Raw genomic sequence first — 11,232 nt, 5'->3', positions numbered from 1 at the left:
TCACGGGCTCGCTGCGGGTGCGGACCTTGGCTTCAAGTTCGCGCTGAGCTCCGCACCGAGCCCCAGAGCGCAGAGATGCCTGGCTTGCGCGGATAGCAAAGGCTGGCACGTGGCCAGAGGGGGTCGAGTGCTTTTATCTGCAAGTTGGGGTTTTTTTCTTCGAGTTTTTTAAATGTGAAGTGGAAGAATGGGGGTGTTGAAGTGCGTTAAAGTTATGGGACAAACCCAGGAATCAAATAGGACTTGGTAGTTTATCTGATAGAGAGGTATTTCTCTCTGGACAAAGCGGGGAGGGAAGAAAAAGGAGGCAATTAACGCTACGTGTTAATTTAATTTAATTTATGCCAATAGTGTGAAGTCAGTTTTTGTTCAACCTGATGTTTTAAAGTAACTTGGGATAAGTTACTCTATGTATCAAAGGAATGACAAATAATAAATCAGTCTAAGTGAGTTTAGTAAATTTTGTTTGTGTATTTTTGTTTTCCTCTTTACGTTTTGGAAGCAGATCTTGTGGTGTCATGCATCAACAGCTGAACTTGGGGCTGAACATACTTAAACTTCTCCTGGGAATGGAAATACTCTTGTGAGGTTATTTTCCTTGCTAATAGTAATCCTCCTGAGATTCAGAAGAAGACTATTTTATTTGTTAACTAATAAATCAAGTGCAGAGAATATTACACTGTTGAGCTCAAACAACAACATAGAAAGGAAATATGCCGTAGTAGGCTTGTTTTCTATTGCTCAGTTTCTGTGAGAGGTATGTGAGGAACTCTACAAACATTTTTGTGTCAGAAAGCACATCATATTTAGCCAATGATATCACCTGAAATACAGTTCTTGAAGTATACATAGATGGTTCTCAGAAGAAAGAAAAGTGAAATATATGGGTTTTTTCAAGGGAAGGTATTTTTCCAGTGGAGGAAAAAAAGTTTTGCTTATGAAAGAAATTATTGAGTAGCCACAGAAAAGGGCTAAGTGCCTTTAGTGCCAGTGTTATAACCTCTGGTGGTTTGGACTTGCAGAGTGAAGCTGGTGAAGATGGCTTGAGATACAAATCAGCAAGTCCTGAACAAAATAAAGCAGAAAAGATCAAGGCAAGGGAAATATGATTGATCTATTGTAATGTGCTTTAAACTTGTTAGTGTATGGCCTACTCTGTTCCCATTCTAACCATTGCTTTTCTAGTTTTACAATAGTAGGTTTTCCTGGATTCTGCTTTCTTATTTCAGTGGCAATGCATTAGCACTGCAGTTGTGCTTTAGCACAATAAATACAGTATATGCCCTTGCCAAAAATGTATGATCTGCCTGCAAATACTGTACTGTATTAGTAGTGGAAGCTACACAAAAAGGGGGTCAAATAGTTGAGGGTACCCAAAGGGAAAGACAAGATTAGTAATAGAGATGATCTAATCTGGCAGCCATTGTACACTTAGGTGTAGGACAATTTTTGAAGGGCAAAATAAGATCACAGAGAAATTAAAGGTGGGATGAAATGCAGCGGTTTTAGCAAAAAAAGGCTGTGCCAGACTACCTTGTTACCCTATGTTTCATTTTGAGGAAACTTTGATACTGTCCCATGTGAGGAAATAATGTAAAACGGAGAAAATTTGGATTAATTGCATTGTAAGGTGACTTTGGAATGAACTGGCAGATAATAGGTAGAAAGAGACTATACTGAGGAAAAGAAGGCTGGAAACAGGAGGTTTTGAGGACTATTGGAATTCTTTCCTTAGTGATACTAGTGAAAAAGTACAGCAATGATAAAATCTTATGACACAAAACTGGTGGACTGTATTAATAAAGAGGAGGATTGGAATATCCATGTGCTGACACGATGAATCAAAACCGAGATTAATAGAATTAGATGAGATTTAGTGATGCAAATAGAAACTGATGACAATTTATTCTGTCACTTCAGTGACAGGTTGGTAGTTGGTGTAATAGTCAGCAGGAGAATGATAGCACGTGACATGGCTGAGAAAATAATAATAAAAAAGATAGTGTCCTAGAAAGTGTTAAGGGATAGATTTCCTGTATGTATAGAAAATATTGCTGTCAAAGTGTATGGCATTAATAAGATCTTATGTGGAGTCCAACTATCATCCACATTCAGATAAATGGGTTCAAACAGATGGATGGAACAGATGTAGAAAAGGACCACATGGATGTTAAGAGGAATAGAGAGGCTTAACAGAGAGACAGAGAAGTGACAATTACACTGTTATGTAAGGAAGGAAAATAATTATATGAGCTCAAGATTAGAATAAAGCAAAACAAATGTGTGTAAAAGGGATAATGAGTAGACTGCTGGAAATTGCAGGAAGAGCTTTAGCTATCAGACTGATGATATTCTGGGGTGGTTTCAAACAAGAAACAAGTTTAAATTTCTTTTAGAAGGAAGTTTGATATATCCAGGAAAGAACATCAGTGTTGGGTTCTGCACAGTGGTGGGGAATTGGACTTGGGAATCCTGGATATCCCCTCCCATAATACCACATTCTTGTGTATCAGTGGATTCTGAGATGGATATGTTAAGTTACAGTGGGTTCATTTTGAAAAGTGCTGCTGGTTTTTGTCATATTAATTTCATTTTATGCCTCTTAATTGAGTAGTTTGGTTGTGTTTGCTCTGAACTGTGTGTTTGGTTTGGACACTATGGCTGAATTAATGCAGTGCTACCTGACTTCTTGTGCCTGGACGGGCTACTTGTAGGAGTCTAAAATGTTCTAAAATGTATGTATAATTGGCTTCCTTGGGATGTTACCTGAGACCTTGTGTCTTTTTTTTCCCCTGCCTTTTGGATTGTATAATTTTTAACATACAGCACTTAGTGCAGTACTCAATAATTAACAGAAGAACCTAAAGATTAAAGAACATTGCTTTTCAGCAAGGCTGCTGTCCTCTAGGTAGACAGTTTAGATTTTTACTTGGCATTTTGGCTTTTGGGAAATCTCCACAGGGCACGGAGTAAGCAATCATTGCTCAGTCATCCATTTTAATTTTTTTTTTCAGTCCACAGCTGTAGCAGATTATTCAAAGAGAAATAATATGTTTTAAGGAGGTAACTTCCTGTTCAGGGGTCAACAGAAAACTAAGTGAATAGAATCAATCCAATCATCAATTTATGCATTAAGTGCTACCACTGGCACTTTCAGTAGTTGCTGAAGCAAAGAAGTGAATTGATTATAAGAATTAAACTTCCTTCATATGCCTAGAGGTGAACAAGTCATGAAAATGGAAGGCTTATTTGGTATGAGACAGTATAAAAGACTAGGAAGAAAGACAAAAAAAAGTATTATTTCTAACTGGTTTCTTGAACTTTTTTTCTGTGAAGTGGGATTTGAGCTATAGATATTTATCTTGAAGCTTTCAGGGCAGAGATGTGACCAAAGAATGATGGTATGAGTGTGGAATGAAACATACTTGGTTGTTATTTAACCCAGATTCCTGAAAGTTATTTTACTCTTCTATTACGAGTTGGATTCTTTAAAGAAAATAATTCCTATTCATAGCAGGTTCTTTCTCTTGTTCTTTTCTTAACCTTTTTGACTTGGAAGGAAGTCGTGGACTTCCTATTGAAATGGTAGGAATACTGTGTTAGGCCTTCACCAAAGAAAAATTTTCTGACCTGATTAGCCCATGTCATCCTGCCAGGCTTTCTGCCACTAAAAGAGGCACTTCCACTGGTGTCACTTGTTTCTAGTCCTCTTGTGCTGTATTATGCCTCTTGAAACAACACTGATTGGGGGAGCAAAGTCATGGAAGTGAGCGGCATTCACATGATAAGGCTGATAATGACATTTGCGTGACTCAATAACAAAAGCAAAACAGCTCATATTTTAGTATTAAACAAAAATAAGGTGTTACTGCTGTCACCAAGCGCAGGCCAAATCCGTTCTTTTGCTGGTTTTAGGTAACCACATCTGGGGGGAGTGTGTACACGTGTCTGCTCACACACATGTATGTATAAACATACTCCTGTTTTGCTGCAGGTGCTGGCTGATGAGTGGAAGTAACAGAGAATTGATATATAGGAATACTGGGAACCTACACACTGAACAGAACCAGAGTATGGCAGAGCTTGGTTTAGTATCAGTAGACTCAGAAAGGGAGGGTTCACTGCAGCCTGTGGCAGTATTTTTTGAGTTGTTTTTTTAATTGCTCATTGTTTGGTTTTAATTATTTTTTGTAGGAATACTTTGGAGCCAGGGCATTGCTTCTGTAAATCTTCAGATTTCCACTGAAGTCACCAGAGGGAGATAGCATTTTACACACCTCAAATAGATAGCCTTCTGTGTGAAAACATTATTATGGTGTCTTTGGTCCTCCATTGTTTTTAAACAATGGTGGTTTTGAAATGCCAATTTCAGTGGTTAAAACTGCAATGGTAAAAGTCTTTAGGAAGTCTGGAATCCAAACATTTTAAAGAAATACAGAGAATTTGATGAAAAATATGCAGATGCATAATTGGGATTTAAAGATAAATAGCAATCTGAGATACCTTTTTTACTTGCAGTTTCTGTCACAGTGGGGTCCTAGTTGAACTTTCTGCCCTCACATTTCCCCTAGGGGTGATACATTTTGTTTAACAGGCATTCAAAGTGGAGTTGGTGTTTGTGAAGTCCTGGGAGTAGCCAAGAGTAAGTCTTCTTGTGTTTTGGCACCAGAACTGTCTGGCATGTGGATCTTTAGGGAGACACTTGAGGACTACAGATTTTTTTAAAAGGATGAGACAACAGAGATTTATTACCAAATGTGGTCCATCATCGGGGGCTGAAAGTGAATGTATCATGTAAGATGACAGTGTTAGCAGTGGTGTGAGTGCCATGCATTCCTGAACTTTGTTCGTTTTATGTGGACAAGTGTCTGTATCACTTATCTACAGTTACAAAACTAGGTAGAAGAGACATCAAGGATTAAACAATGAGCAAACAACATTTCATTTCTACGGATGATATTTTCAGCTCAAATCAATATATTTCAGCGAGTTGTAGGATTGAAAAAGGGTAATCTGTTGTCATGGCCATATTATGTCTCCAGTAGACACATGTTGCACTGGATTTGCAGCATGCGCAACTATTAGAATTTTTTTTTTTGAGCAGTACTTGATTTCCAATATTGCTGGTGATTATAAAACCCAACCCCCACTTTATATGCATGTCCTACTAAACTTTTCCTTAGTTTGCATAGTAAGAGGATCTGGAGCTCCCCATTGCAGTCACTTCTGAGAACTCTAAACAGGGAATGGCAACAAAAAGCGGAATTTTGTGTTTTAACAGGAGACGCACTTGTCAATCCATAGCAGGTAAAAGTGAAAAATCACTGTATCAAGTACGAGAAGTTTGTAGTACCATTTGTATTGTTTCCTGTTTGAAAGGTAAACTGAACAGACCTTCCCATAAAGAGCAGCGTACATCTGCATGGGACTTTGGATTTGCAATCTGTAGACTCAACTAGTTAATATGCCAGCTACTGTTTGGCTTTAGGTTCTGTTTGTCTTCCATTGCTACATTTGCCTGGAGTGTTTTGTTGTTGAGAAATTTGGGACTTTATTCCCTGAAGCAGGCTAGATTGCTGATACCCAAGGTTTATTTGAGAGCAAGGAGTGTATAGCTGTAACACAGTGTGGTAACCTGAAATGCCTGACTGACTCAGTTTCAAAGTTAAGACTTGAACTTCGCAGCTGCCTTGTGTTTGCAGATTTCTGCCCTTCTCATAGAAACTATACCCAAAAGTGTGCAATTGCAGATAAGTGACACATCAATCAAAATTTGTGCTTAGTTGGTTATTTATTATGGCACTTAATGTTATCAATTCCATCCCCTTCTCTCAACCTGCTGTTCTCTGGCTCCCTTGTTCCTGCAAGCTCTGCAGAGCAGGGCTGATCAGCTCGAAGTGCCTTATGCTAGGCCCACAGGAGTCCTGTACTGCAGGAGCTGACAGTGAGAGCCAGCTGGCAAAGCCCAAGTCTGAACCATGGAACCCCCAGCACCTGCTGCATGTGTAGCATGCCAAAAGGAAGGAGGGTTACATAAATACCTGCTTTTATAGTTGCCCAGATACACCACTTTTAACATATGCTGAAGATGTATGCACAGGATGTATGCTGGGGCTGAGAATGTCTGCCACAGCCCCTCCAGTCCCACTGGCTTTCCCTCCCATTATTACAGCTGAAAGAAAAACAGTTACTGAGAAGAAATTCTTTACTGAGGGTGGTGAGGCACTGGAATAGGTTGCCCAGACAAACTGTGCATGTTCCATCCCTGTGAATGTCCAAGACCATCTTAGATGGGGCTCTGAGAACCCTGGCCTTGTGAAAGGCATCCTTGCCTATGGCAAGAGAGTTTAAAGTATATGATCTTTGAAGTCTCTTCCAACCTAGGCAACTATATGGTTCTATGATGTGATGATTCTGCGATTCTGTGTGTTGTGAAACAGCTTCAACCAAAATCACCTCACCCTGCATACCTGTACCATGCTGTTAAAGCACTTTTCTGCCCTTTCAGGCAGAGGAAGGAAACCTGAACTCCTGGGTGAGTGCTAAATAGTGCACGGACTCGGAGGGGTACCATGAGCCTTGCAAGGAGATGGAGTAGGTGCCTAAGAAAAAGCTGAGGATCTGGAATTCCACACAAGGTGTCTTGCCTCACCCCATCATTACAATGAACTCAGCAGTTGATGAGGTGCATTGAGAGATTTGTTGGCGTGTCTGAATGGTTCTTGTTGAGACCTTAACAGAATGGACAATGAAGCTTACATTCTTAGGTATTCTAATTTTTGCCTTCAGTGTGCATTGGGGCATGGTGTCTTAATTTGGGGCTATGGATTTAGGCAAAGACCCACTGCAGTGCTCAGCACTGCAGTAGCCAGGCCCATTATTGAATCTAGCCTCACTGCAATAAGTGTGAGTAATGGTATGAGAGGCATGAGAGCAGAATGACTGTACAGAGGGGAGAGCTGCTCTTGAGTTGCTAGAGTGAAAAACATATTTGTAAAGGGATAAAATTAGTGCTGGGTACAAGAATGCCATTTAATGAAACAAATGACTACACTGTTCAGGGGCAGGAAAAAACATGACACATTGCCAATAACCAGCAGTCCCCCTCTCCTGTCTCAGGGTTGCTGCAGAGCAGACGGCATTTCTGGCAGCACTGGGCAGGCTGGGATGAGAAGTGGATCCCAGTGCTGAGGCTTCCTGAGTGCTGGGACCCCTGAGCCACTGGTGTCACTGTGGGGACAGTGAGTGACTGTCTTGGGTGCTCGCCTGTGGACTTGTAGTGAGAAGTGTTTTCGTCAGGTACCGAGAGCGGGGCAGGAGGGAAACATGGGAATGTGGTCTCACTGAGATGTGTATTGCTTGTGAGGTACTTGTGGCAGCAACATCACAGAAAAACTTCATAATGAAAATTGAATGCTTCTTCTTATTGGGTGCTCTTTTATCCCCTATTCATTGTGGTTTATTGCTCCTGTGCTATATTTTTGTTTTCTTTGTCTCCTTTTGATGTTGTCACCTGTGTAGTTCTATGTCCCTATCTTTTGTTCCTTATTGTTGCATTTTTTAGTCGTGCATGTCACTACTTTAGCTTTCCTAAAGACCTCTCTCATCTCTGTTGTGATCTGCTGTACAGCTTAGCCATGATCCATATGATGGAGCAATGTAGCCAAGCTGTGGGCTGACCGAGGTTTGCATCACTGCCTTGACCCAGATTGCATCTGCAGTCATCTGGAACTGACTACACGCCTGAACTGATAAAAGAGGCTGTGGAAATATGGATCTCTGGGGCCTTGGCAAGGTATCCTCATATGTGTATGCATGTTGATGTGTGAGTACACTCAAAATGCCTGTCTGTTCCATCAGCTCAGTGACTGGGTGCTCCTTTGGGATTTGCAGCAGCTTACGGCAAATGGGAACAGACCTGCAAAGCTCATGAGAATACTAGGATTAACCCTGGAAAGGGGGATATGCCTGTTGCTCAGGAATGTGTGATGCCCATAAGCAAGAGATGCAAACCCCCTCATTTGACCTTTGCATAATTCTTTCCCTCCTCTTCCCCTGCCTGTGACTCATCTTCTTCTAAATGTAGACTGTAAGCCTCTCAGAGGACTGCCTTTTTCTCCAAGCAGGGTAACATAAAAAATAGCAACACTTTTGAATAACCAGTATGATTTTTTTAACACACACACAAAAAAAAAAAAAAAAACATGAGGACTGCCTTGCTTTGTCTGTGCTTCTCTGTCAAGGGGTTTATCAGTCCCCCTGAGAGAACAGTGGGGCAGGTTCTGTCCTGACCTGCAACAAGAAGGTTGTTCAGACAAGAGGTCTCAGGAACAGCACAACTGCAGTGCAGTGGGCAGGAGATGTTATAATAAAAGATGGGTAGACTCTGACAGAGACCAATAAATCTTTCATAGCATCCACATACTTTCTTCCCTATTTCTGACCCATTTGTAATTGTCAGCATTCCCTTGGTGACTGCAGTGCAGCTTACATGAATGTCCAGTAGGAAGTTGCCTGCTCCCTTCAGCAGGTTGCCCAGTGCTCATCTCCTTTCCTCCAGCCTCTACTTGCACTGTCCAGCTGCCCAGTCCACTTTTCTTCTAAACACTTGGTGAGTCTGGTGACCACTGTTACCTTCCATCCTTTGCTTCAGCTCTACAATGTTGCCTTTGACTTGTAGTAGATCTCTTTTCTGCCTTTTCTCTTTCCAGATGCTTATGCCATATTCACCTGTCCTCTGGAAGACAAAAGAGTGAGGATCAGCAGTGTCATTTATTCTGCAAAAACTGAACAGATGAGAACTGCTGTGACAGCCAATGGACAAAATTAAAAATTAAGGAAAGCCTGGTATGGAACAAGAGGAAAATTATCCCAGCATTTTGCACTTCTTTGTAATCGAAGTCCTGTCTTTGGAGGGTGTTATGTCAACTACACACTTGGTGAGGCCTATAAGGATTTTCCTTGTGTAATACCTGCAGGAATTAGCCCTAGCATATCACACTATTCTAAAAGGGATGTCCAGTAAGCAATAGGTGGGCTGTCTTGGGAAAAATGCAGGAGGAAAACCTGGATCCTCTGCAGTGTCACCTCTCATGAGGGATTGACAAAAAAAAAAAAAAAAAAAGGTGAACTAATTCACCATGGGGATGGAAGGATGGATGCTCCCTGTTGTGGAATAGGACAAAATTCTGTGACATATTCCTTCCTATTAGGTTTGATACCACTGCTTATGATAAAGATTAATTTCTAAAAATCAACTGTAAAGTTATAGGTCAGCCAATAAGATAGTGACTTGACTAATTTTTCATTGCAAAGTGTATAGTACTTTCATGCCTTTAATTGACATCAGTGCAGTGTTTTTGAATCCAATGAAATTTGAATCCCACTATGAATTTGTTTTCCACAAGTAGATTATGAACAGATAATCTATGAATTTGATTTCTATCAATTATGTATTTTTGAGTGAAAAAGCTATTTTGTGTATATGTATTTAACAGCAGGAAATGTAGCAAATGTTTGTTTTTATTAGACTAATAAAAGTGATAAACCTATCATGGCAAGTTTTCATTTGATTTCTTTGGTCTTGTTTCCCTTAACATAGACAAAAGGTCATAGTGTGCAGCCTCGGGTATCTCAGGATGCACAGTTCTTTGCATCAGGTAGTCGGTGTCATACTAGTGTGTCTTGTTTCTGAATGAGAGCTGTGAAGTGGCAGTAGTGGTTCTAACTGCATTCACATGGCACCATGGTCAGGTTGCGGCTCCAGGCTGCAACACACGGTACCTGCAACACACAGCTTACCTGTTACAATTAAGGTGCCACCTTCAAGCAGCTCTTTCCAAAGTCTGAAGCAGGCAAAGGTTAGGAAATGTGGAATTGAGATGAGGAAAGAGAAACTGTAGAGTACTTGTAAATCCATTGAGTTTACAATGAGTGGTCTGCAGCGGCGGAGCTGCAAGGGGAGGCCAGGCCTGAGGTGTGCCAGGATTTGGCAGATTAGGCTCCTGGAGGCTTCTCTGCCATCGACATGGCGTGTGGCAAGTAACACAAAGGAGTGGATGAGGGGAACATGGCTGCAGCCTGGCAGCTGGTGCAGCTTGGAGATCTTCAGCAGTAGTGGCTGGATTTGGGTATGACCTATTTGCCAGTCCAGGAGAGAAAAGAAAGGCAACATTAAGACTACTTGTCATTAATAACTCAGATGGATGTGGATCTTCAAAAAACCGAGTCTAGAGAAGGTTTTTTACTGCTTGAACTAAGGTCATTGTCAAATAAGTGGTATAAAAGACTAGTTTTCTAGAAAAAAAATGTTGGCACTGAAAGTTGCAATGGGCTGCCTTTAAAAACAGCAGTCGTCTGTACCTCAGCTGGTCTCTGACGTTTTAACTGACCCACACCTCACACCACATTGCCGCTGATTTTCCATGTTCCTCAGCCACTCCTGCCGTTTTAGCCTGTTGAGGCAATACATCTCAACTATGAGCTATTTCAGGGCTTTAGCCTCCCACAGCCTACATTGCCCCATCTCCTCTCCATTGCCCCTGGCTCCCTCCTGGGAGGGAGGCAAAAACCCGGGCCCGTAAGTGAAGTACGGGTGGCATGGCCCTAGCAAGTGGCTGGAGGTGGGACAGAAGGCGGCGGAGCTTTGTGCCCTTCACCACCACGGAAGGAGCCACTGCTGGGGTGTGTGGCATTTCAGAGGTGTTTCCTACACTCCTCCCAAGTCAAGGCGTTCCTAACCCCACCGTGAGAGGGGCTCTGGTAGTGAGATCGTGTCAAGCGGGCAGGTGAAGGGCGACGGGGCAGGGCAAGTCCAGGCATGGCACAACAAGTGGGCAGCTCAGGGGAAATATTTCAGGAAGCCTCCGTTGCCCCTGGATCTTTTCGGGGAAGACAGATCGAGGCCGGCCAGACGGGACAGCGCTGCCAGCCCCGCGGTGCGTGGGGTGCAGTGGCAGCTGGGCTGTGGTGCTCAGCCCCTCTTTTCCCGGGATGGACTTTCCTCGGTGCGGCCTCCCTTTGCGGACCCGTGCCGGGCCGCGCCGTGCCGTGGCGTGGCGATCGCGGCGCGGCTCCGTGGGCGAGCGCAGTGCGGGGCTGGGGGAGGGGAACCGAGGGACATAGTCGAGTGCGAGGCGGAGCCTGAGCATTTTATGAATGGGCTCATATGACGTCAGTGGCGGCGGGAGCGGAGGCCCCGTCTTCCACCAGTCCTGCGGGGTTCCTGGGCGG

General features: G+C 42.6%; 1 long non-coding RNA gene across 2 annotated transcripts; it reads left to right on the top strand.

The window, feature by feature from the left end:
* Positions 1-7,212: 7,212 nt before the first annotated feature.
* Positions 7,213-9,551, top strand: LOC102040540. Of its 2 annotated transcripts, none has more exons than XR_004081592.1 (2): positions 7,213-7,795; positions 8,712-9,551. It is a non-coding gene; the product is annotated as an uncharacterized LOC102040540 (long non-coding RNA). The 2 variants fall into 2 exon arrangements; XR_004081590.1 differs by lacking the exon at positions 7,213-7,795 and adding an exon at positions 8,054-8,611.
* Positions 9,552-11,232: the final 1,681 nt, after the last annotated feature.

The sequence above is a fragment of the Geospiza fortis genome, unplaced genomic scaffold, assembly GCF_000277835.1.
Source record: "Geospiza fortis unplaced genomic scaffold, GeoFor_1.0 scaffold66, whole genome shotgun sequence".
Lineage (NCBI taxonomy): Eukaryota > Metazoa > Chordata > Aves > Passeriformes > Thraupidae > Geospiza > Geospiza fortis.
This window is presented reverse-complemented; position numbering and strand designations above follow the sequence as displayed.